The following is a 27,721-nucleotide window of genomic DNA, read 5'->3' on the forward strand; positions in this document are numbered from 1 at the left end:
ATGTAATCTTGTACTTTTTTCGTAATTAATACAATTACCTTTTACGAAAAAAAAAGAAAAACAAATGTGTATCAATGTCTACAAAAGGCCAAATCACCTATGAAAGAGAAATGGATACATATAAATTTTAAGTTAATACCATCTTTCCAAGTACAATAAAGAAACCATAATCTAAAAGAAAGTATCTAGCTAGGAAATAACAACCAACTAAAAATACTAAAAGGGCACGAGGAATCTAATACAATCTGGAACTAATGTGTGTAGTATGAACATCATCCCAAGATATCTCTCATGGGTCTATAGGCTAAAGTACCGCGGTAGAGCTACTCGATGACATACCAAAGGTGACTCCCTGTTGTGGAGCCACAAGGTTGTTGAGATTAGTCATCCTTTGGACTAGCATTTCTTAGGTTACTATTGGTGCACTCAATTCTCTTTGAGGTACTCTCAGAGGGCATTATGCATTTTTCCTATCAATTTGGGTATTATTTCCAACAGTCACCAGTTTCATGGGCAAGCCAATGCCATGCAAGCAGGCTGGTTTTATCGCATTTATTGCAGCTGCTCAATCAGCCATTTTTAGTGGCATTTTGCCAGATTTGGGAGGTCAGCCAAATCTGGCAGCAGTCAGCCAGATTTGGCTGGCCAACCTGCCATATTTCCCCTTCTTTTGCTGGCTATTTGTAGCCCATTTCAGCCTGCCCTTCCACAATTGTTCATGTCAAGTTGGTGGGAGAGATCCGGCTCATGTCGACAGCCCTTGTACATTTTCCCTCTTCATTTCAGCATTCATTGACAGAAGATTTTTGTGTTCTTCATTCACTTTTCTCTCTCCCTTTCTCTCATGTTCATTGTCTTTCAGACTTGTTCATACGCTTTTGCATTCGATGCACTCTGACATGGTATCAGAGAAGCGTAGAAGGCCTGATTGATCATGGGCAAACCTAATCAGGAGGATTCTTTGTGACAAAAGTTTGAGTTTTCAGCCTTTGGAGGCTGCGGTGAACAGGTTGTGCACGGTAAAGGAGCGAAGTGGTGGTTTTTTGCAAGTCCTTGCTGTTTGTGAAGGAGGACAAGCTACATTTTCAGCCTTTTACTGCAGATTTTGAGTTTTCATTGCCTCCGGTGGGTGAAACTCTTTGAGGATGAGCAAAGGAAGCCCTAGCAAGCACTAGCACAATGCACCAAGTCAGAGGGGGACTGCCCTTGTTTTTGTGCAAGTCATTCCATGTACAATGTCGACCAAAATTGATGTGGAGTTTCAAGCTATTATGGAGTTTGATGGGAAGAATTACCGCATCTCGCACACAATGATGCTGGCCATCTTGGAATCTTACGATTTGGCAAAGCTCGTGACCAAGATAATAGACTATCCTACAGATCATGATGCCTCCAAGCTTTCTTCCAATGAGAAAGCCAAGTTGATGAAGGTACAGGCACATTGGGACAAATTGAATGCCTGCATCCATTCTTTCCTCTTTCTCTCTTACACTCCAACCATCAATCATAGCTTAGGAGATATGGCTGGAGCTTGATCAAATGTACAATCATATGACTGAGATAAAGCACGTAGGATTCAAATGAGAACTTTGCCCACTAACTAGTCTTCTTCAATGCTTGCAGAAGCATGTCAATAAGCTTCGATAATTGCAGATGCAAATCCAGAACGTAGGAAAGGCTAGTACCTCGAAGGACATGACGATAACTCTTCTTTCTTAGTTACCGCCCTGATTACCATTAAGTGGGAGAAGTTGGTTCTTATGGTCTTGGACCAGGAGGATCATCTCAAAGATTAGAAGGCTCCCAAGTCCGAGACTTTGATTGGATAGTCTTCCCAACAAAAAGTGAACAATAACAAGGACGAGAAGTCCTAACAAGACAAAGCCAAGGAGTCTACTTGTCACATATGTGGCAAGATAGGTCATTGGAAGGATGATTGCCCCAACAAGGACAAGAAGTACACCAAGAAGAAAAAGACTACAAAGGACTTAGGAGCGCTAGTTGCTCCTTCATTAGCCACCTTCCTCCATTTAGAGGTGATAGAGGATGTTCCTACCATGGCCACTGATACAACGATGATGGCTCCACAGTCTTGTGAGTGGATTGTGAACAGTGGCGCTTCCTGCCACATGACTCCTTCACAAGGACTTGTCCGTATGCGTTCGAGAATAGGCAAATCCTTATAGGTGACAATTCTTCGGTTCCCATAAAGGCAAGGGTGATATGCAACTAATTCCAGATGGGTAAGGTGATGCCCACACATTAGAGGTACTCTATGTGTCCGATCTAGGGTATCATCTCCTTTCAATGCACAAGATCTATGCTCTTGGTTCAACAATAGAGTTTGATACGCACTCCTTCCAAGTTCTTGATGGTGTTTCCTAACAGGTTCTTTGTTCAGGATATGAGGAGAATGGAATCTACAAGTTATGGTCTTCTTCTGCCTTTTCTTCTCTTCATCTTTCTTCACAAACTCAAACCAAGCTTTGGCATGCTCCGTTTGGCCATCTCAACTATGAGTACCTTCGGAATGCATCTCATGGTCAGTTGGTATATGGATTGCCATAGATTGGGGTGAGCCACCCACCATGTGTATCTTGTATTCCTGGCAAGCAACATAGGGATGCTATTCCCAGCAACACTTTACAACAGGCTAAGGAGCCTTTGGAGCTTGTTTCGACAGACTTGTGTGGACCCATGAGGATGGAATTCCTTAAGGGGAGTTTGTATTTTATGCTAATTGTTGATGATTTTAGCAAGATGACATGGACCTATTTCTTGCCTTTGAAGTCTAAAGCATTCCACACTTCAAGGATTGGTTGATCTTTGAAGAAAACAAGTCTGGCAAGAAACTCAAGTCCCTCCGTTGCGACAAGGGAGAAGAGTTTGTCTCTCGTGAGCTAACTCATTTTTGTACATATCCTAGCATTCACCAGGAGTTTGCCAACATGAATACCCCTCAAGAGAATAGCATACAGAAGCACAAGAATCGTTGTGTGATTGAGATGGGAGAGACTATGATGGAGCATCACCAGACACCTCAAAGTCCTTGGGCTAAAGCAATGGCCACCACTGTCCACATTCTTAATCGATCCCCTACTTCGATCGTGGTTGGTATGACCCCTTTTGAGGCTTATTTTGGATAAAAGCCAGATGTCTCTTTTTTTAGGGTATTCGAGTGTAATGCATTTGTTCACATCCGAAAGAAGAAGAGAGACAAGTTTAAGCCGGCTTCCACGAGATGGGTGTTCATGGAATATAGCTCGTAGTCCCAAGGATACCAGCTTTATGATCCCATTTCCCGGGAGGTGTACACAAGTCAATATGTTCAGTTCATGAAGTTTCCAGCTACAAAGGAGGCTGTTGAGCATCCTATTCTTGGAGATCCATGTGATAGTTGGGCACCTACTCTAGTGTCTTTAGAGCCTTTGCCTGTTGATGCTCCATGTCACGAGATGGTGATACTTTTTGCAATTACTTTCCTTATTTACTTATATAAATATTTTATTTTTTATTTTCTTTAAATGCTATTACTTTTTACCCAAGAGCTCTTTTGGATTAAGCCGAGGTCTTTGCATGGCCAGAAGAGGCAACCATTGGGACAAATTGGACTAATGGTTTGTCTGAGCCTTAGGACTGGTTCCATATTGAATGGGCACTGAAGAATAGAATGCATGTGGTTTGGGACTGTGTACTTAGCCACTCGAGATGGTGCACGACAATGAGCCTGGCCAAGACAGAAGATGCACATGTGAGAATGCTCACAGAATAAAAGTCACCGTAACTGAGCCACCTTACACTATTTGATGTGGTTGCAATGATAAAAGTTGCTCAGATCAACTTGAGAAATGCAGCGGTCACCATCCCTAAAATTTAGGGAGTTACTATTTTTGGACCCTAGAATTTGTTCCCGTCATTATCTTCGTTTTTGCACAAGGATTAATTCTCTGGTTTGTGCCGAGGTCAAATTTGTATGATGGTACAACTGTTTGGGCAAAATATGTATGTAGCACAAACAAAATAAGAAAGGAAACTAACTATGGCTATTTGTAAAACATAGAGCTCTATCTAGTAACAATGAGCTCCAAATGGTACAATCTCATGTGGGTATGGAGGACCTAGCTCTAGCCCAAGCAATAATCCCCTATATCCGCCTATGAAGGTGTCGTCGATGTCTGTACCGAGGCCTAGGACTTCTCGATCGGCTAAGCTGAACAGCTCGATCAATCAGTACTCCTTGTTTGTGTGTGGACTGTGGCGGTAAGAGAGGCTCTCGTGTGGACTGTGGCTATAACTATATTAAAGTCTTCTGAGTCTCCTTTGCAAAGAAGTCTGTGAGCTGCCTCTGTGAAGGGCCTCGATGTCTTGGAGCAACTGTCCTCTATCTCCTTCCTGTGAAATGTAATCAACAATCCTATCAATGTACAGGCCAAATAATGTCGGAGAGAGGGGGCATCCCTGCTTCACCCCAATGGTGAGTAAATAGATGCCGAAAGGCCCTCAGGTGTCCAGACTCTGCCCACAACTCTCTCATACAGTGCCAAAATATCCCAACTGAGCTCGTTTGGTACTCCCATGGTATGCAATCTATTTATCACTCTGTCTCTCGGTACTGTGTCAAAGGCTTTGCGGAAGTCCACAAAGCAGCAGTAGGTCCGTTGGCCATGGGCCCTTCCCTCCTCAATGATCGCTCTGAGTGTGAGGATGTGATCCAATGTGGAGAAGCCTCTCCTAAAGCCAGCCTATCCATGTGCTCTAAGACCCCACATCTCTGCCCACCTATCTAACTCATGCTCAAGGATGGAAGCATATAACTTAACCAATGTATGCCCAACCATGATAGTCCGATAGTTACTGGGTAGAGTAGGGTCCCCTGACTTGAGAATAGGCACAATAGTGTTCGTGCTCCAGCTTTCTGGTAGGCCTTTACACATGGCTTTGTTAAACATGTAAGCTAGGAATCTTACCACCAAATCTCTAGCATGGATCAAGTGCTCGTCTACTAATCCATCATGATCTTGTGCCTTTCCTGAGAGTTTCCTCTGCTAAGTCTGTCAATGGCCTCTTGGACCCTACTTTCTGTAGAGAAAGTGGTGGTCTTTGGACAAGGCTCAGGTGAGTCAGCAAGAGGTGGCTGACCCTCCACAGTATAAAGACTAGTTGCATACTCCTCCCATACAGCGGCGGACGTAATAGGTGTGGTCGGGCAATGCTCTCTGAAAAGCCTCCGAGCCTCTCTAGAGTCCTAGCTCAAGAATAACTAATACAGGTCTCGCTCCAGCTGGGCCAAGAATGTTCTCTTCTTCCACTGTGTGAGGCGTCTAAAGAGTATCTGTGTCTTTTTGTAGGTAGTGGACCCCAATGCTATCTCTGTAGTCGTGCTTTGGTCTCACGACACTCATCATCATACCAGCTGTTCCGAGGTGTCACCCCGGTGGAGGCTCTCTGTGTGGGTCGTAAGTGTGGGAAGGCTACACCTGCAGCGATGTGTAGGGCCTCACTAAACTGCTGAGTCAGCTCCTGTAGTGGAACATCGAGGTTTGCATCATGTAACAATCTAAGGATCTCCGCCTCATAGGTATCCTCTGTCCCTCTAGAAAAGAGGTAGCTCGAGTGCCGGTGAGCTGCATGATGGGTCTGCATGTCAGTGAATTGGAGGTCGATGGTGAATGATAGGTAGGCATGATCCACTGCAACTCCGAGAAGGCGTGGGGACACTGAGAGCTCCTGGATGTGAGATATCAACATCGGTGGGGCAAGAACATAGTCTACTATGCTGGCACCATATCAGTGAGGATAACATGTGAAGGCGTCAGATAGGGGATATCTAGCTATGCCATTAAGAATGGCCAACCTGTGTGTTGTACCCATCTCCATAAGGTGTCTCCCGTATTCGGTGACTTTCCCCATATCCTGAGATGTCCTTCCCAATTGTAGCTCTGACACATCGTGCTCCTGTAGCATCTCCTCAGATGCACCAAAGAAAGACAGTTGATGGGAGGCTGTCCTAGCATTAAAGTCTCCTAGTAAGATAACCTCTCCCTCCTCCGAGAACTCCCAAATATCCTCATCCAAAGCCACATATGGTGATTGCCCCTTGGGTGGGGCGTATCGGGACATCATAGGGGGAAAATAGCATATGGCAACATACAAAGTGATTTCCTCACCACGCATTCTCACCCACATGTATCTGGCCTGCTCATCTTTGTAGACTACCTGGATCATCTGCTATAGCTCCTCCCTAAATAACACTGCCACTCCTCCCAACCCACCATTACTGTGGTTTGTGCGTGTCTCTTTCCTGCAAGCTGACTCCCACCTATAGGCTACCACCCGTGGAAGTGTAGTATGTGGTCCCTGATGTATCTCTGAGTAGAACACTATATCTCTCCCTCTGAATGTCTCCTCAAAAGCTCCCACATCCAATTGGAGGGCTCCGTTACAGTTCCAGACTGCCACTACAAGGCTGGTCCCATAGGTCTCACGCCATCATTTGTGGCTCCTCTCCATGACTACCACTCTCCCTCCTCTGTAGAAGGCAAGTTTTCCCTCCTCCCTAGCTGCCTTAATTTTTGGCATGCACTCCCTCATGTGGGCTAGTTGGGTTGGTATGAGATCGTCACCCAAAAACACACCGGTCCCCTTCAATGTACGGCGTTGAGCTAGGAAGTCTCTTCTAGCCTCCATGGTGGCAAAGCGGAGAATGAGTGCAAGCTCTTTTGAGCTCTCCCTTTCTATGCTTTTCTTGCCCACTCTCCAAGCGGAGACATGGGTGTCTTTCTTAATATTCATTAACGTGTATATCACCTTGGTGTCCTCATCCACTTTTTCATGCATCTTCGGCCCCGTCACCCGAACATGGAGTGCTCTCATTTTCCTTTTTTGTTTCTCCTCCAATGTGTCATTGATTATGGTTGTTGTAGGTGCGTGTGTTAGGTGTTTCCCCTTCTTTGCAATTTGAATCCATTACTCCGCCTCCTCTACTTGTTGTTGGGTTCTTGAGCATCTTTGCCCAAGAAACAACCTCCTTAGTCGTCTCCTCCTTTTTTTGGAGTTGTTGTACTTCCTCTTTGATGCGGGTGAGATCCTTGGTCATGCTAGATTGACTTTCTCCTTCCTCTAGCTTGGGGTTGAGCTGAATGTCAGTCAGTAGCTGCCTAAGTGATTGAATTTCCCCATCTTGGGCTTCTATCTTCAATTCTAGTTTTTAGAGAGAGAGAGCATTAAAAAAAAACGTAATAGGCATGAGGGGCAGATCTGAGAATGAAGTTTTGAGGAGCTAAGGGTAGATTGCTGCAGTTTCATCAGCCTTGGAGAGTGCTTCTTCGTCTGTGACTCATGCATGGAGGTAGAGCTTGCTCTCTCTAACCAACTCTCTGTCTATTCTCAGAGGAAATGCTTTACATGATGGGCTGATTCCATTGAAGGTACTGTTCTATGTTTTCTTTGCACTTCTGCTGAGGCCAGAGCCTCACTGTCTAGGTTCAAGAGCAGCTGTTGGCTTCTCCAATGTAGGAACTAAAGGAAGTAATGACCATGCCATACAAGGAACAGGGTTTTTCAACCCTAATTTAGTGTTGTTTGTGGGACTTTTTTTACTGCTTGAATGGTGCCAGTGTAAAAGGGATGTTGTTCTAGATATGCTGGACAGTAAGAACAGTAAATACAGAGTTCTGCAGACTGCAATTCTGCACATGAATCATTGAGTTATGGTCATAGAAAATGCTTATCCTAAAAGGGATGTTGTTCTGGATAAGCTAGACAGTAAGAACAGTGAATACAAAGTTCTGCAGACTGCAATTCTGCACATGAATCATTGAGTTACGGTCACAAAAAATGCTTTCCTAAAAGGAATGTTGTTCTGGTCATGCTGTACTATCCTTATGCAGTTGGGATTTACTCACATAAGATGAAAACCAACTATTCACAGGTTATGTATTTTGGAACATTTCATTTTTGTAACTTTCCATCTTTTAATTGATAAAGAAATACCGAGAGGGGCGCCGCTCTTTGGGGCCAATCTAGTGTTGAGCGAGGGAGTGAGGTCTCTATTTGTGTGTGTGTAAGAAAAGACTAGGTATTAATTGAAGGAACTACCGCTTTATGTGAGTCATAGACCGGTTTCATAGTTTCATCCCCGAAATTTGAATTCTTTTCTGTAAGAATTTAAGCTCTAACAGTTTTCGGATGCAAAAATTTTTGAAGTCACATAATGAGGATTCTCAGGTTGAGTCATCACATCATACCATGGAGCGGTCAAAAAGGCAAACCTCTAATGTGTGTGAGCATGTGGAAAAGACGCCAAACATGGAGACAGGTCCAGTGCAACAAGAAGCACAAGCACACGATCAGGGAGTGAATTGTCAAGGCAATTATGCACAAGTGGCACAGCAGACTATTCCTCCTCAGTTTGCTACTTATCCTAGTTACTTTGGTGGTGGGTCAGTTTTTCAAGCAATGGCTGGATTACCCACGGGTTATCAGGGATACTTGCGTAGAGGGCCACAAGGAATGATGCCTATTGAGGCAGTGAACCCACTTTATGCTAATATTGGTCTACAGCCCGGTTATCAGACTTTGCACAGTCCTTATTTGATGCCTGGAGTACAAAATGCAGCGGCTGGTTTTTTTCAGCCTAGTGGGCATATGGCAGCTAAGACAGGTGAAATGAATGCTGATAATACGCCTAAGGGACTCCCCTTTTTACAGCCACCTATCTATGACAACCTGACACCAAAAAGTGCAAAGCCTAAAGACTATAAAGAGGGTGGTCAAGCATTAAAGTTTGAAACCTTCAGTGGTATGCAAGATAAACTGAAAGCTTTGACATTTATACAGCAGTTTGATGCAACTTACACTGGAGGAAATTTTACTGAGACTTCTAAGGTGCGGAAAGTTGCAACTTTTTTGAAAGGTAATGCTTTGCAGGGGTGGAACATATTGTTGATGCAAGGATATGCACCTGCCACTTGGATCCATTTCAAACAGTTGTTTGCAGCCTCATGGTTAACTAACACGTTTGAAGTAGATGTCATGACTGCATGGCATAAATTGGACGCCGCAATTTGTGCGGATTTAGAAGAGTACAATAAGAAATTTTGGAAAGCACTTTTGCCCGTGAGTTCTTACAAGATAGTGCCCCTATTGCGGTTTGCCCAAACCCACCAGGGATTATTGTACCAAGACTAGGGTTACAAATATGGTATAGTTAATTAAAAATGCCGGTGTGGCAAATGCATTGCTGAAAGGAAAAGCTGACAGCTTTAAAGGCACGAAAAAGAAGGATTCTCAACCTAAGCAAGATCCTAGCAAGAAGAAGCAATTTCCAAAAAAGACCAACTTTACAAAGAAGTCTTTTTGGAAGAAAAGATTTCAACAGCAACCTCAGACTTCTTTTAAACAGGGCAAAGGACACAAGAGGCCACTTTTTGGCAAATCATTTAAAGAAAGAAAGGCTTTAATGATGGCTGGGAAATGCTTTATATGCGAATAGAAAGGCCATATTGCTTCTAAGTGCCCATAAAAATCTTCCAAAGATGCGGAGGATAAAGATGCGCCAAGTAAAAAGAAGCCCAACGTTGGCTTAATGCCTGATATGGTGGGAGATCAATCAGCTAATGATGCTATAGAATTATGCAGAGCTTGGGGAAAGATCAAAGATTCCACAATGCTTATTTTATTTGATCCTAGAGCTCGTGCAACCAGCATTGGTAGCTAAGCTGGGTATACGTCCCAAGGAAATGGGACCAGTTAGACACGCTGATTAGGCATGCCCAAGACATACTAAACCTATCACCCCCATTCTTGGCAAACTCCGTATGCACATTCAAAGCTATGTGGACACAGTGGAGTTCTATATTATGCCTTAAGAGGGCTGTGATGTTCTGTTGGGTATTCCATGGTGCCACAGGAAGCATGCTATCTTGGATACTTACAATAGAACGATTACTCTTGTACATAGAGGCAAAACTCATGTGTTGGATGTGAAGCTTAAAGGAGAGTCTATCCCAGTTGTTTCTGCTTCTGCAATTACTTTTGTAATGAAAAATCATATTTCTATGTACTTGGTTCTTGCAAAGCAAGTTACTGAAGTTGAGAGTAATGTGTTTGTACTAGATGAAAGTAGAAGGGCTTTCTTGGATAAATTCAGTGATTGTTTCTCAGATTTGTTACCAAGAGAGTTACCCCCTGAGAGGCCTAAAGATCAAACCATAGATCTTATTTCAGGGACTAGTCCGCCCAATAGGCCACCGTACAGGGTTAGTGCAGCATAATAGAAAGAGATTATGACACAAGTTAATGAGCTTTTAGAGAAGGGACTATTTCAACCCAGTAGTTCTCCGTTTTGTTCACTTGTGTTGCTAGTTCAGGAAAATGACAACTCTTGGGAAATATGTATTGACTACGGAGCCTTGAATAAGAACACGATCAAGAATAGGTTTCCGATTGTCCGAGTGCAGCGATGCGGAAGCGTAGGACAAAGACTAAGAGAGAGAGAGAAAGAGAGAGAGGACACAGAGAGAAGAGAGAGAGAGAGAGAGAGAGAGAAAAGGAGACAGTGTAAACGCAGAAAATCTGGGGTGTAGTATGTTGTATAAGAGTGCAGAAATAAACAAGGGGGCAAAGGAAATATCTGCGTATGTCTCCGACTTGATGACCTCGATCTCCATCAGCCCGATCACAGTCTGTCTCAGCCAACAGATCTCAAGTTCACAATCTGAATAATGAATACTGAAGTGTGCCACAAAACCGGCTATAAATAGCCGAAAAATAGGAAATAATTGCAGCAGGTCGGCTGCATTAAATGCAGCCGATTGCAGTAAATGCTGTTCGACTGCAGCAACTTGTCCGACTGCAGGTGCTGACGTGGCACCTGCTGACGTGGCACTGATGTCCACTCTGTCCAGGAAATGACTGGCCAACACCCCCTCTCAAATCCTGGACGGGTGAAAAGACTAAGGGATCTGGAATGCTGCCGAAGAAGAGCCTGGGGAAGCGCCTTCGTGAACAAATCTGCAAGATTATCCTCCGTCTTGCAGTACTCCACATCAATGGTCCCATCTAGAAGCTTCTCCCGAATGAAGTGATACTGGATCTCAATGTGCTTCGTCCAGGCATGGAATACAGGATTCCGTACCAAGGCAATGCAGCTCTCATTGTCGCACCGCAGAAGAGTAGGACGAGTCTGGGGGCAGCCAAGCTCCTCCAACAATCTCCGAAGCCACACAACCTCACATGTGGTGGAAGACGCGGCCCGATACTCCACCTCAGTAGAAGAAAGGGCTACCGTGAGCTGCTTCTTGCTACTCCAAGAGATAACACCTGTACCCAAGGTAAAACAATAGCCTGTAGTAGACCATCGGTGGTTCACATCGCCAGCCCAATCCAAGTCACTCCAACCTACAAGAACCAGATATGAAGCATCTGTACCTGTGGGATAAGAAATCCCTTAGTTAGAGGCCCCCCTCAAATACCGAAGAATCCTCAGGGCAGCCTGCCAATGCACCTGTTTGGGGTCTATCATGAACCCTGCCAAAAGACCCACAGCAAAACAAAGGTCAATACGAGTGTTGAGAAGCCAAATCAAGGATCCAATCAACTGACGGTAGCGTAAAGCATCCATCACGGGAGAATCTGAGTGTGAAGTGGCCTTCCAATTCGGATCCATAGTAGTAATGGGCCGACAAGTCTCCATCTCAAAAGTCACCAAGAGCTCCTGAATGTACCTCTGTTGAGAGATGAAAATCCCCCTCTGAGACTGATAAATCTCGTGACCCAAGAAGAAATGAAGAAGCCCCAAATCCGTCATCTTGAATGCCTGATGTTAAGCTGTCTTGGTCTCTCGAACCTTTTGTGCATGATCCCCTGTCAAAATCAAATCATCAACATACAACACAAACAACACACGACCAACTACGGAAGTGTGCACATAAAGCTGTGGATCAACCTTGGAGCGCCGATATCCCAACTTCGACTGACGAAACGAGTCAATCTTCTCGTTCCATGCACGCGGAGCCTACTTGAGGCCATACAAGGCCTTCTTCAACCTGTAAACTTTCCCATCCGAGGGTCCAAAGCCAAGAGGCTGCTCAACATAGATCTCCTCCTGCAAGTCACCATTCAGAAAGGCCGACTTCACATCCAACTGATAAACAGATCATCTCCTACGGCCAGCCAAGGCAAGAACAGCCCGAATAGTCGCCATACGAGCAGTGGGAGCAAAAGTATCATGGAAATCGATGCCTAGGCACTGAGCAAAACCTTTAGCAACAAGGCGACCCTTGTGCTTGTCCAAAGAACCATCACTAAGGTACTTGGTCTTGAAGACCCACTTGACACCAATCACCTTCTTGTGAGAGGGACGAGGCACAAGAGACCAAGTGTCATTCCTCTCAATAGCCTCCAACTCGGCTTCCATGGCCTTCCGCCAATGATCAAACTGCAAAGCATCCTTCACTAAAGTGGGCTCTCGATCCTGCATAACATGGGTTAGCAAACAATAGTTGGAGCAAACAAGCTCCGAAGAATGTGACCGGTTTCTCCGGAACCTCCGCCGTCCATCCTGCGGTTCGCACTCCTCAGGGACCCCCTCAATCCCTGAATCTCAAAGGATGTCACGGGCCCAACGAGGAGGAGGATGAACCTCTCCCCGTCGCTCTCCATCTGCTGAAGACTCACGAATATCCACCAGCGAAAGCTCCTCGGGGGTGACCAGTGAAAGAGAAGAGTCTGAATCCAAAGAAGAATCTCCATCAAGAGCTCTGACTCCAAAGAAACTGTCTCGAGAGCCCAACTCTCCCCTAGATCTCCAAGGACCGGATGCTCCTCACCCCCCTCTGTGGCCGGTACTTCCACGAACCGCACATCTCGGCTCGTGTGTAGACATCTCGCTTAACGGGATCAAACAAACGATAACCTTGGGATTGGGAGCTATAGCCAACAAAAACCTGTCGTCGAGAAGCCGCCTCGAATTTATCACGCTGCGTCTTTGGAATGTGCACATAACCATCACACCCAAAGATCCTGAAATAAGAAACATCAGGCTTAGTCCCGAAGTAAGCCTCAAAACGTGTCATCCTGTCAACGGCCGAAATGGGAGATCAATTAAGGATGTGAACTACGGTAGCCACTGCCTCAGCCCACAAAAACTGAGGTGTCTTGCGGTGCTCCATCATGGTGCGGGCCATCTCGATCCTATCTATACAAAAACGAGCAAACTCATTAGACATAAATTCACCTCCCTTGTCTGAACGCAAGGTCTTCAGTCACCGGCCAGAACGGTTATTCTCAAAGAGAAGTCAATCCTTGAAATGAGAGAAAGCCTCTGACTTCAAAGTCAAGAAATAGGCCCAAGTCATCCTGCTGTAGTCATCTACGATCAACATGAAGTACAAGCTCCCCTTTAGGGACTCAGTCCTCATCGAGCCACAAAGATTCGTAGATACAAGCTCCATGGGTGAAGTAGACCGCCTAGAAGCTTTGTTGGAAATCGCATCCCGATGTAGTTTTCCACGAATGCAGGAGACACATGGCTGATGGCTCACCACTATGTCCGGCAAGCCTCAGACAAATAACCCTCGCGACGCCTTCCAAAGATACTCGTAGTTCAGGTGGCCAAACCAAGCATGCCATAGCTCGGACTGTGTCTGAGAAGTAAGAAAAAGAGAAGTAAGAGCCGAAGAAGACTTCAATTTGTAGACTCCATTCTCCTCATACCCTGCAGAGAGAACCTTTCTCGATCCACGATCAAGGACTCGAACAGTATCACTGTCAAACTTCACCAAGAGGCCAAGAGCACAAATCTTATGAACCAAAAGTAAATGATACCCTAATCCTGGCACATGCAACACCTCAGAGGTGTGGGTACCACCACGTCCATCTGGAATAAGTTGCATCTCACCCCGCACAACAATAGACACAGAAGAGCTGTCTCTAATGAGAATCTGCCCACGTGAAGGTCGCAAATAAGCAACACCAACGAAAGAAGGAGTCATGTGCCGTGAGACACCACTGTCCACAATCCACTCTCGAGCCTATGGTGCTGTCATCACAACATCAAAAGTTGTAGAAAAGTAGCTGATGAGGATAAGCCACCGCTCCAGAGTCCTTCATGTCCTTCTTCTTGGTATCCTTCTTGTCTTTGTCAGGGCAATCCTTCTTCTAGTGGCCGGTCTTTCCACAAATATGGCAAGTTGATTCCTTCTCCTTATCCTTCTTGAATTTATTGTTCTCCTTCTTCTTCTTTTGGTCCTTCCCCTTCTTCTAAGAGGCTTGACCAACAAATGCCTTTAATTTGGAAGCATTTTGTCCCTTCAATTGTTCTTCCTTGTCCAAGACCATAGGAACCAACTCTTCCCACGGAAGAGTCAACTCCCGCCTTGAAGCAATAAGAGCGGAATAAAAAGTACCGAATCGTGGCAGCAACTGGGATAGTAAAGTGATCGCCATGTCTTCGGAGAAAATAAGCTTCCCCGCATTTTGAACCTACATCTGAAGCTGCTGAAGCTTGTTGATGTGTTCCCGAAGAGAAGAAGACTTGTTCACGGATAAAGTCCGCATTTGCACCTCCAAAGAAACCCTCTTCATCAAGGTCATCCAGTTGTACATCTGGTTGAGCTCCAACCATATCTCACGAGCCACCGTCAAGGTCGATGTGAGCTATCACGACTGTCGTGCAAGACAGAAACAGAAAAGATCGAATCCTGGCATTCAATTTGTCCCAATGAGACTGGGCCTTGGTCAACTCTGCACGAGCATTAAAAGAGAGTTTGGACTCATCCCTCACCGAGGGCCTGTTAATCTCCTCCATCACCAGTTCCGCCAAATCATAAGACTCTAAAATGGCCAACATCATCACCCGCCAAATGCGGTAATTGTCACCATCAAGCTTTTGATCCGTTGGAAGAGCCGGTAGGACACCTTTCTGTCCATGATCGCCTGGAACTCCAAATCAGTCTCTATAGACATGTTAACCTACAATACCTGCACAAACACAAAAGCAGCCCCCTCTAACTCTGAAAACGCAGCCTTCTAGGACTGATTCCTCCGCTGCCCAAACCTTCTTTATCCGCCAGAGGCGATGAAGAGGTAAAATCTGCAATGGAAAGCCTCAAACGCAACCTTCCTCAACTTCAAACAGCAATAACCTGCAGCAAATTCACCAATTAGACTCCTTTCCCGCATACCCACGCTCGCTTCAGCCTTGATCCGATGCGCAGACCTCCCGCTCGCCCTTGAAACCTGGAAACGCAGCCTTGTGTCGCGATGAAATCTCCTCTTCAGATAGGTTCAGCCCTCAATCAGTCCGTCTTTACCGCTCTAATACCATGTCAGAGTGCAGCAATGCGGAAGCGTAGGACAAAGACTGAGAGAGAGAGAACAGAAAGCGAAGAGAGAGAGAGAGAGAGAAAAGGAGATAGTGTAAATGCAGAAAATCTGTGGTGTAGTATGATGTATAAGAGTGTAGAAATACACAAGGGGGCAGAGGAAATATCTACGTATGTCTCTGACTTAATGACCTCAATCTCCGTCAGCCTGAGCACAGTCTGTCTCAGCCAACAAATCTAAAGATCACAATCTGAATAATGAATACTGAAGTGTGCCACAAAACCGGCTATAAATAGCCGAAAAATAGGAAATAATTGCAGCAGGTCAACAGCATTAAATGCAGCGGACTACAGTAAATATTGTCTGACTGCAGCAACCTGTCTGACTACAGGTGCTGGCGTGGCACTGATGTCCACTCTATCCACGAAATGACTTGCTAACACCGATTCCGAGGATAGATGACATTCTTGATCGATTACAAGGAGCAAGAATGTTTAGTACAATAGACTTGAAAAGTGGGTATCATCTGATCAAAATCAGGCCAAAGGATATCCATAAGGCTGCTTTTAGAATGACATTTGGTCCCTATGAATTTTTAGTCATGCCCTTTGGATTGATCAATGCTCCTGCTACGTTTAACAAGATGATGGATAGAATTTTCCGCCCTTATCAAAGTTTCATTGGCACATTCTTTGATGATATGATTATCTTTTCAAAGAATGAAGAGGAGCATAGAAAACACTTAGTTACAATCTATAATGAGCTTAAGCATAACAGATTGCTCATTAATGGCAAGAAGAGTGAATTCTTGTTGGAAGAGATTCACTTCCTTGGGCACATAGTTTCTAAAGATGGTGTGAAGATGGATCCTACAAAGATAGAAGCAATTGTCTCTTGGCCAGACTTGAAAACCGTTCATGATGTCCGCAGTTTCCTTGGCCTATGCTCTTACTACAGAAGATGTGTAAGACACTTTGCAGAGATTACTTCTCCTTTACATACGCTTGAAAAGAAGGATTTCAAATGAAAATGGACTGACAAAGAGAAATCAGCATTCAGATGTTTAAAGGGGAAAATGACTACAGATCTAGTACTTAATTTGCCAGATCTGTCTAAGCCATTCATAGTACAGTGTGATGCATGTGGAAACAACATTGGTGCTGTATTAATGCAGAATGACCGAGTTGTGGCATACGAGAGTAGAGTACCTTTTGTCGTTGAAAGGACTTACCAAATTTATGAGAAAGAGTTATTGGTTGTGACCATGCACTCTCTAGTTGGAAGCACTATTTGCTTGGTACTGATTTTGTAGTGCCAACGGATCATCAAACACTTAGATACTTTCTCACACAACTAAATTATCAGAGAAACACATGCGTTGGGCAAATTTCCTATCTATGTCTCATTTTCACATAGTGCATGTGGAAGGCAAGAAGAATGTAGTTGCAGATGCTTTATCTCGCAAACCACAGGTGTCAATTGTTTCAATTCCTTATCACCATGAATTGGATGATATGAAAGACCAGTATGCTGATGACCAATATTTCTCTGAAATGTATGAACAGTTGATCAATGGCCAACATCATGATCATTATGTGTTCAAAGAAGGCTTTATCGTGATGCATGGAAGACTATGCGTTACAAAACAGCTGAGACCAAAAGTTTTATTAGAAAGTCATGCTTCACCGTATACAGGACATCGTGATATTGATGCTACAGTCAAAGCGGTAGAGACTTTCTTCTATTCGCCAGCCTTGAGATCTAATGTTGATGCATATGTCAGATCTTGCCTTGTATGCCAAAAGGTTAAATTTGATAGACAAAAGGCACCAAGGTTATTGCAACCACTGCCTATTCCAGAAAGGCCATGGAAAAGTATTGCCATGGATTTCATTTTTGATCTTCCAAGAACTCCTTCAAGAAATGATGGAATCTGGACTATCATTTGCAGATTCAGCAAATAGACACATTTCATTCCTGTAGGAAAAAAGGTTAAGTCAAAACAAATGGTAAAGATATTTATGCATAATATCTCCAAGTACCATGGAATGCCACGGTCAATTGTTAGTGATAGAGACCCAAGAATGACTAGCTTGTTTTAGAAAGCATTGTTTGAAAACATGGGCACTACGCTGAAATTTTCATCTTCTTTCCATTCACAAATTGATGAACAGATTGAAGAAGAAAATTCAATTGTTTTAGATCTACTAAAGTGTTATGTTTCAAATCATAAGACTTCTTGGGAACACTACTAGCCAATGGTTGAGTATGCATACAATAATACAGTGCACTCATCTACTGGCAAAGCACCTTTTGAGATTGTGAAAGATGGAAAGAAACTGCCTCCCATTTTGCAGACAAAAGATAACATTTTTGAAGTAGATCGTTATGTAAAGGATTGGGAAGAAGCATATAAAAAGGTCAAGTATGCCTTAGAAAAGTCACAAGCTAAACAGAAAAGAGCTGTTGATAGTCATAGTCAAGAACTCTTGTTCAAAAAGGATGACTAGGTCTTATTGCGTTTTGAAAAGGCACATTTGAGAAAACAGAAAGGCAAGCAACATTTGTTTCCAAAGCTGAGTATGTGTTACTATGGCCCTTTTCAAGTTTCATAGAAGATCAATGACGTGTGTTTACTGCAAAGTGAAGGAAGCAGAAAACGAGGCATCAAGAGGAAAAGCGGAAGGCGGAAAAAAGGAAAAGGCGCCCTACAAGAGAGTGGGCCCACCAGGAGTACAAGACGCAAGCATGGAAGCCGCAAGCAAGAAGATGCACCTTTAAATATAAAGGCGCAGTTAAAACCTCTGTAAAAGAGCGCGATCTCGAGGAGCAGAGAAAGATGGCACATAGGGCTCTGCAAGGCCTAGCCGCCTACAACCAAGATCAGCAACCTAGGAACTTACACCATAGCTTAGAAATGAGAGAGATCCAGAGAGTGCTAGCCCTAGCAAGCAGAAATCGGTCAGAGAGCGAGAGAGCCCTAGAAGGAAACCTTACACTGAGCAAGCTCCTGACGAAGCGGTTGCTAGATAACACAACCGCAAAACAAAGCACTGCACCATTGGCAAAACCACTGCTGGCAGGGTTGGGAGTTAACCAAGGCTCTAAAGGCCAATTGAAAATCCCTGTGGTAGCAAAGCAGTTGGACAAGTACCAAGAAAACAAAAATTCGTACAGCTTTGTGGAACAGTTCGAGCAGGTCTGCGAGACCAACGGCCTTACCAATCCTACTCAACGCTCCCAAGCTTTTGGACTATGCTTAGGTGATGAAGGCCGGACTTAGTACATGAGTTTGGATGCCGCAGAGCGTGCCATTTTCAATAGCTTGAAAAATCTCTTCATCAAGAGATTTTCCGAACCTGGGTACTCTGACAACTTGCTAGTGCGACTCATGAACGTCAAGCAGAGAGAGAAAGAGGATATTTGAGATTACGTGACCCAGGTGAGGAGCCTCTTCAAGAGAATCCCAATGGGCGAGAGACCAACCAAAAGAGCGGTGTCTATAGTATTCATCAGCGAAATACAAAGTAAAGAGCTCTACAAAGCCTTGGCCGACAACTCGAGCTTGCAGCGAGACACATTGGCAAGGGTCTTTCAGGAAGCTATCAGAGTGAATAACCAGCTCAAGAAAAGAAGATTCAAAGACTCGAATCGAGAAGAGTCCAGTACCAGGAGTTTCGAGAGGACCTCAACGCCGAGTTAGAGAGCAAGCCCAAGCGCGCAAGACAAAGAGAAGGGCATTGACTCGGGATAGGAGCTAGCAGAGATTAGGATGGACATAATCAAACTACAAGAGATGATGAGACGACCAATGCGCCCACATGTCCAATGCGGACATTGTGGCGGGGACCACTTGCCAGCCGAGTGTCAAGACCCTAGATCATGACCTTGCGCTAATTGTGGTAGGTTCGGCCATGACACCATGCGTTGTAAACTATCTCGGAGACTCTTGTACCTGCAACCTTACGATCAACCCTACCTTGAGAACAAGCCATCAAACTTCCTTGGAAGGGGAGTCCCAGTGGTTCTCCCGGCACCTAATGATACTAGGCCGCCCATCCCTAGGGTGGAAATAAATCCTACTGATATCCCTAGACCACATGGACCCTACGTGACCCACCCACCGAGTGATACTCCAGTCCACTATGTGGATGGGCCTAGCAGCGACAAGCCTTACATAAATCCATACATGTCATATGATGAGGAAGGCAACGCAATCCTTATGGACTACTCACTAGTACTTGCAATGGCATTAGGTAGAGAGAGAGGCAGAGGCCCAAGGGCACAACCCAAGAGCCAATCGTGTGCTGGACTTGCAATCACCCAGGCTACATTTCTTCGCGTTGCCCCAAGAGGGAGCAAGCAAATAGAGATAAGGCAGACCTGAGATGCGCTAAGGGTGGAATCACTCATCTCTTTGTCGATTGCCCTAGGAAAAGGCTATCCTCTAGTTCGGCAAACGAGCCATCGGTTCTATTGGGGTTGTTCAATGTCGAGACACTCGATGGGGAGGCCATGCCGATCCCGTTGCATGTCATGACCCATGGGCAGACGAAGCAGGCCAGCATATCATTGCCAGGGCCTAGCAACCTTGATGCAACCTCAGTTGGAAGAAGAGTCGAAGACAAAGGAAGAAAAGACCAGACGCTAAGGTCACCCTCTATCAAGAATCGCGTGGTGGAGAGACTTGCTTGAGTTGTTGTGCCAAACACACACTATACACAAGAGGAAGCTCACTCAAGAACACAAGAAGAGAGATAGAGGCCAAAACGTTTTTTTGTTGGTTTCTTCTTCTTCTTCCACACACTATACAATGTACACAAAGTATAGATAAGATATAACATAAAGGAAAGTGACCTATTAAGTCAAACAGTGCATAACCGACTACACTAATCGACTGGCGCTATGTCTTTGCCAGCTATAGGTAGGTGTAACAAACTAAATATAATAAGTGATAAGTCAGTGGCCATGTGAGTATCATAATGGCCACCAACGTACTAAGTGTAGATGTGCGGACCCATCTAGCCAAGCGGTCCATCATCAATATCCGCACGTGTCGAGCTTGCCATCTCAACACTCCTCCTCAAGCTCAACTCTATCTCTCCAACTCCAAGTAAGATTCGGAACTTTCGAAGCTTCTCTGTACCCAATGCCTTTGTAAAAATGTCAGCTATCTGATCCTGTGTGCTGACATATACCAAGTCAATCTCTCCTGCAAGTACCTTCTCTATCACAAAGTGGTAGTGCACCTCAATGTGTTTTGTCCTAGCATGGAACACTGGATTTCTAGCTAGCTGTATCCTGCTCATGTTGTCACAATGAATGACAACTGGACCATCTCCCTGCATATCCAAATCACCTAATAACTTTTGCAGCCATACCACCTCACATGCTGCCATAGCAGCACCTCTATACTCAGCCTCTGTACTCGATAAAGCAACTGTAGGTTGCTTTTTTCTGCTCCATGTAACTGTTGCACTACCACGGGAAAACATGCATCAAGCTTCTTCCGTAGCTCATCTGGCACATGAACGTATGCAACACAGCCAAATACCTTCAAGTGCGATACATCAAGCTTCTTGCCAGTAAAGTATTCTTCAGGAGTCATCCCATGAACTGCAGTTGTGGAAGTTTTGTTCATAATGTAGACAGCAGTATGGACAGCCTTAGACCAAAATGTTTGGGCATATTCTTTTCAGCCATTAATGCCCATGCAACTTCTGTAATATGCTTGTTTTTTCTTTCTGCACACCATTTTGCTGTGGAGTATAGCTGCAAGTAAATTGCCTCTTTATCCCATGAGTCCTCAAGAAGCCACTAAACTCATTAGAGAGGTACTCTCCCCCTCCATCTGATCTCAACCACTTCACTTTTAAGCATGTTTCTGTTTCAACAGCTCCCTTAAAAGATTTAAAGTGCTCAAACACATCACTTTTTTCTTTCATGAAGTATACCCATAACTTCCTTGAACTGTCATCAATAAATATAACAAAGTATTTGCTGCCACCAAGAGATACATTTTGTGTAGGCCCCCAAATATCTGTATGTACTACAGCAAGTATATTTATGCCCACTTCTCTATCATGTGAGAAGGGTTGTCTCACCTGCTTACCAAACTGGCATGCTTCACAGACTGTATGCAATTCTGCAACTCTAAAAGAAGGCAACCCTATAACCAATCCTCTAGACTGCATTAATTTCAATCTTTACACATTTGCATGTCCAATACGTTTATGCCATATTTCAATATTTGCAACTACTCATTTTCCTTTAGCATACATAGCAGCATCCATTGCTAGAATTCCAGCATCTAAAGTGAACATTCGGCCAACTCTACTTCCTTTTGCGAACAACCTGCACTTATCATTAAAGTCTTCTACAAAACAACCTTTTGCATTGAATCGGACCTCCAACCCCTACTCTACCATTTGGCCAACAGATACTAGATTCTTTGTAATTGATGGCACATGTAATACATCTATCAGACTCTTTGTCTAATTATCATACAGGGACAAGGGAACCTTTCCAATGTGTGAAATTGGGTGGCATGAATCATCACCCATCTGCACATAACCTGGATTTTGTAAGTCCTGCATCTCTCCAAACCATTCAACATGACTAGTCATATGATTAGATGCATCTAAATCGATATACCATACATCATCATGTGTCCCCTTTCTTGTAACTACATTCATCATATGCTGCATAACAAACAGACGCTCATTGTTGTCTTTCTTCTATCATGAAGACGACGCATAGTTTCCTTGCTGCGATTTACCACTGCGAATATCATCCTTCTTAGCATTAACAATTGGCTGCAATATGTCTTGTTTTGCCAGAATAATGACAAACAATAGCAGAATTTCCAGAGTCTCTGTTCTGCCATCCACCTCTTCCTCTAGAGCTCCCCCTGTCTCTAAAGTTTCCTTTGCCTCCAGAAATCTGCATTTCACTAAACTGTTAATTGAACATGTTTTGTTGGTTATCGCCAGCACATCCCATACTACGACCTCTCGAAAAGGATCTACTACCTCCCCTTCCTGAACTCAAGCAAAATGCTTGGACCTATTCACCATTTCTTTCAGACGAATCACCCTGCATATTGATCTCTTCAGTAATCATAAGAAAGATCAACTCATCAAAATCTGGAAATGGCTTTCGTATATATACTGAAATAACAAATGATTTCCATGCCTTCTCATTGTTAAGGCCACTCAAAGTGAATAAAACCAAATCATCATCATCTGACATTGCATCAATCGCTGCTAAAGCATCTGCAATGCTCCTCACCTTCAACACATACTCATTGACAGACATTTTCCCTTTCTTCAAGGCATTCAACTCTTGCTTGAGTTGAATCTTTCGTGCCTTTGTATTTACTGAAAACATGCTCTCAAAAATTGTCCAAGCTGCATGTGAAGTTTCTGCATTCCTGATATGTCCCAGCATAATATTATCAATGACTGCAGATAGCCAGTACATCACCTTTTTGCCTTTCGCATTCCAATCTTTCCATGCTTTTAACTCATCTGCATTCGGAGGGATACCCAGCTCTGGCTCCTTTTCTTCACCTAAAACAAATTCATAAAGGCCCTTTCCAATAAGGAAGTTCGTCACACAGAACTTCCATGAAGGGTAGTTGTTCTTGTCAAGCTTCTCAATAATGGGATTTCCACTGTTCTTTGCCATTATCACAAACAAGGATATAACACAGCAAGCTAGTCTTCTGCAATCTTTCACAACACGTGCACAGCAATACAGCAAGCAACCTTTTTCATTTATTGCTCAATAGTACATGTAATCTGCAACCTGTTTGCAGATAAACCTTATATTTGCTTCCTACAAACACCTCAAAAATTACAAATTCGCAATCTGTAACCTGCGCACCCACTTTCGGTCAATACAGCCGAAATCATAGTATACCCTGAAACTGTTGTCCGCAACCTTGCAGCTCTCAAACGGGGCCCGAAACGGCCTCAGACACCCAAAATAACCACGGGTAAGCCCTAAAGAGCTTATTTGTAGAATATACAGTGATCTGCTCGCACACCAAATCTCACAGCAATCTGATATTTTTGCTCGACCCTACTTCCGATGCCTCCACATGCACTATCCAAGAGAGAGTGAAAGAATGGGAGAGCTTCTTACCCGTTGCTTGCTTCCTCGAACCTTGCTTCTTCTCCTTCACTTCAACCTTCAAAATCAGTCTCTCTCAATGGCGCGCTCTGATACCATGTCAAGAATCGCGTGGTGGAGAGCCTTGCTCGAGTTACTGTGCCAAACACACTGTATACACAAGAGGAATCTCACTCAAGAACACAAGAATAGAGATGGAGGCCAAAACGTTTTTTTGCTGGTTTCTTCTTCTTCTTCCACACACTATATAATGTACACAAAGTATAGATAAGATACAACATAAAGGAAAGTGGCCTACTAAGTCAAACAGGGCATAACCGACTATACTAATCGACTGGGGCTATGTCTTTGCTAACTGTAGGTAGGTGTAATAAACTAAATATATTAAGTGATAAGTCAATGGCCATGTGAGTATCATAATGACCACCAACGTGCTAAGTGTAGACGTAGGGACCTATCTAGCCAGGCGGTCCATCATCAATGTCCGCACGTGTTGAGCTTGTCATCTCAGCACCCTCAAAACCGAAAGTGCCACAATACTACCTGTGGGGAGAAAAGTCATTGACGCAAAGAAAGAAACGTCGGCTCCATGGACGGCTAAAAAGGGAAGTGCTAAGGTCACGGAGTATCCTAACCCGAAGCACCAACTCGAAGCCATCAAGAATATGAAAGAATGGGTGACGGAGGCCCAGGAGCACCTAAAAGACACTGAGCTCATACTAGAAGATGAGATCGATGATCTCTCAAGCATGAGTACGCCAATCTCTCTACCAAGACCAAAATCAAGGGAGGCGATAACACCACAAGCAAAGCCACCTAGACAAAGGCTAAATGCTTCGAGCTAGCAAAAGAGTCAAGGCCATTGGCCAAGAACTGCAGACTTAGGAGATAGGAAAGTGACTAGCAATCTCCTCAATACACTGGTGACCACCCCTATAACTCTAAGCTTGGGCAACCTACTTAGGCAGCATCCAATGCTATGGCTAGAGCTAAAACAGTGGGTCGAAGACCCAAATGAGCCAATGACCATAGACTTGTCTGAGCACGATGCAGAAACTCAAATACCGAGTCTGACGCTGCATTCTATGCCTAAATCCTTACACACATCCTACGTGGAAGACCCAACCTTGTTGCATTCCAAGTCTCGAACAACAGACGAGAGCTCCTGGAGATACTAGGATACTTGACCAACAAGTTGGCTAGCAATCCAGCAACAAATCTTACGTCACTCACAAACCTCTTGGACGAGCCCGAATGGCCATGGTCCAAAGTGCATGATTTAAACTTAAGATACAATTGGGCCTTAATCCTCGACCAGCTATGTCAAGGATGAGCAACCAAAAAAGAACAATTCTGACGACGAATATGAAAACTGTTGTTCCTTCAGTGATGAGAGCGAAAGGGAAATCGATGTCCACACACGAGTAGCCACTATCACTGAGATAGATAGAGAGGATGAGGAAGCAGTAACACTAGCTTACCTAAGCATGACGGTCACTGCTAAGCACACATGCACCATCAACGCATTGATCGATGAGGGCGCCGATTTTAATATCTTAACCCATGACCATTGGACCCAAATTGGCAAACCGCAGTTGCAGCCCACTAATGCTAAGCTTAGACCTTATGGTGACCAACCCTATGCACTTTTGGAAAAGTGCAAGGTTGTAGTTTCTATGGAGTCTAAAAGCATGCCAATAATCTTCTATGTGTTCCCAAACACTGAAGATGCAAACACAAAGTCATTGTTACGACGAACTTTTAAGAAGCAAGCTTGTTGCAATGTTGACTTCGAATCGCAGCACATCCACCCAGCCGTGGGTAACGTCCGTATAGTTACAGCTTTTAGCAAGGGCGGTGTGACTCCTTCCAAGTCCGCAAAGCTACCGGTAGAGAAACCCACTGTTAAGATTAAGGAGGGGGGTCATGACTCGTCACAACCTACCAAGCCTCAATGCCAACAACCCACTAAACCCAACGTTGAAGCCCATGAACCCCAGTTCAAATGGGTACCTAAGCAGTAAGGACCGCCATCTAGAAACAAAAACCCACGGTCTCACAAGGCTAATGGCCTACACTCGAAACCTAGAAGGCCAAGAAGAACCTATAAAAAAGGACGCACAGTCAAGTCGCAATGGGTTCCCAAGACCTTATTGCAAGCACAAGGCTACTACAAGGGTAACCCCTCGATTTGACTACCTAAAGCCAAATCAAACCAAAATCATGCTCAAATACCACCCTTAGGCTTAGCTACGCGAAGCAGGGAGTTAGAGATACTCAGGCAACAAAAGAATCGGGCCGCCAAATCCATGGAACCGCCAAAACCTAGCTCAACAATGCCTAAACCAATCTATTGCCCACAATTGCAGTCTGCTGCAAACCAAACGCCCAAATCTAGCGCTAATGATATCCCTCGAATCTCTCACGCATCTACTAGCGCGACACCCACAACTACAACCATACCCATCGAGCTTGAAGCCCAGCTACAACCTAAGGAGCAAACCAAGCCGCAGCAAGTAACTACTGAACTCTCTAGTTCTAGGGCGTCATAGGATACATAAAAGAATGCGCCTAAGACAATGAGTCATAACTGAGTCACGTGTGAGTCTCGTCACAAAGACTAGCCTCCACAATCACCACACAACACTCTTTAGAAGAGCAATGGCTTTGATACCATGTGAAGATATCCTAGGTTTTGCACTGAGCAAACATAGCATGTATGACCAAGACTGAAACACAAAGACTCAGATAGAGACAAGTAAAACTCAAACCCTAAATGCAAAATGCAAAACTCAAAACTCAAACAATGAGACAAACACGGAGAGGAGAAACTCTAAAGTGAATAAGTACTATAGATGAATGTAAAAGTATACAGAATGCCCAAGGGCAAAACAATAGTATCGGAGAGTAACATCCACCGAAGACAAATCCCGAGTGTTGTAACCACCAAACGGAGAAATGAGAGAGTGCTAAATAATGAAGGGCAGCAAGTTGGTCACCAAAACACAGCACTCGAAGAAGGCTCAAAACTGGTAAACACAGTAATGCACCATGAGAGAAGGCTAAAAACTGGTCAACCGAGGCAGAGAACTATCAAGGGACCACAACAGAGATGTGTGCTGATGTAGGCAGCCTACTAGATAGCAAAAAAGCATGTACCGTAGCACTCGCCCGGTGGGACAGATGGCGGCAGCCTATCACCTAGCACCAGATGCTAAAAACGCACGCTGATCAAGCGCTATGATGATGCAACAGATGGAGATCTCCAAACAACAGGGCAATGGCTGAAAACAGCCACCGATAGTGATGGGCTGCAGTCGGTGATGGCTAGACAATAGATAGTAGGTGGCTGATGGCTGAAATCTACATGGTACAGTGAGAAACCTGCACAAAAGGATGAGGCTAAATGGTGGGCAACCCATCTATTTATAGATGTCAAAGGGTATCCCAAAAATTAGAGTTTTGGGGGACCACTGAAACATTCTCGAACTGCACACCAATTTTGCATTTTTCATTAATTAAGCATGTTTTGGGGCTGTTTTAAGATGTTAATCAGCTGTAAAGCGTGTTTTAGCTCAACACATGTGCCATGCTATCCGACTCAATGTGACTACACACTCCCTTGCCTTTTCTCAATTGTGCAAGCCTAGTTGGCATGATGATGTGAAGAAGTTTGACAATTAAATCCCATTACCAAAGCTCAAAACTATATGCGCCCTTCATCATTCAGCTTGAAGGCAACTCCCTTTGCAATGGCTCCAAGAGGCAGAAAACAACCATGGACAAGAACATTAGAACTAACCCCACTAGCAATCATCCACCTAAACTCTAAATTTGTGAAAGAACTTTACACACTGTCTGCTTCATGGTCAATCTTCGACTCTAATACTGACTAGAACACACACATACATTCTTGCCGCAATACCTCAGCCCACGAACTCATGCTATTGAGTACATGTAATTATCCACTTAGAAAGGTGAGGAGAGGATGAGAAAGACTGATCCCAAAAGAGGAGAATCAGGTTGCTTTGAGTAGATCCCCCAAAACTTGCCAACTAGTGAAAAGGGCTGCTGCCCACCTGCCAATTATCTGCTTGATCAATTGCATGTGGCACTCCAATAGTATACCGCACCTCTTGCTCCAGCTTCTACTACCACACCCACTACTCCTACTGCCATTCCCACTATGCCCATCAAAAAAGATCTCCAATCATTCGCAATCAACATGAATGCTCTTGTTCACAATACATCAGTCCAC

At 44.3% G+C, this 27,721-nt stretch overlaps 1 protein-coding gene across 3 annotated transcripts in view; it reads right to left on the reverse strand.

Moving 5' to 3' along the window:
- LOC148032387 (diiron containing four-helix bundle family ferritin protein, putative (Protein of unknown function DUF455)) overlaps positions 1–27,721 on the reverse strand; it is a 131,545-nt gene that overhangs the window by 37,262 nt on the left and 66,562 nt on the right. The window lies entirely within an intron of this gene.

Source organism: Lygodium microphyllum, chromosome 8 (genome assembly GCF_053477565.2).
Source record: "Lygodium microphyllum isolate KBCC chromosome 8, Lygodium_microphyllum_v1.1.10, whole genome shotgun sequence".
Lineage (NCBI taxonomy): Eukaryota > Viridiplantae > Streptophyta > Polypodiopsida > Schizaeales > Lygodiaceae > Lygodium > Lygodium microphyllum.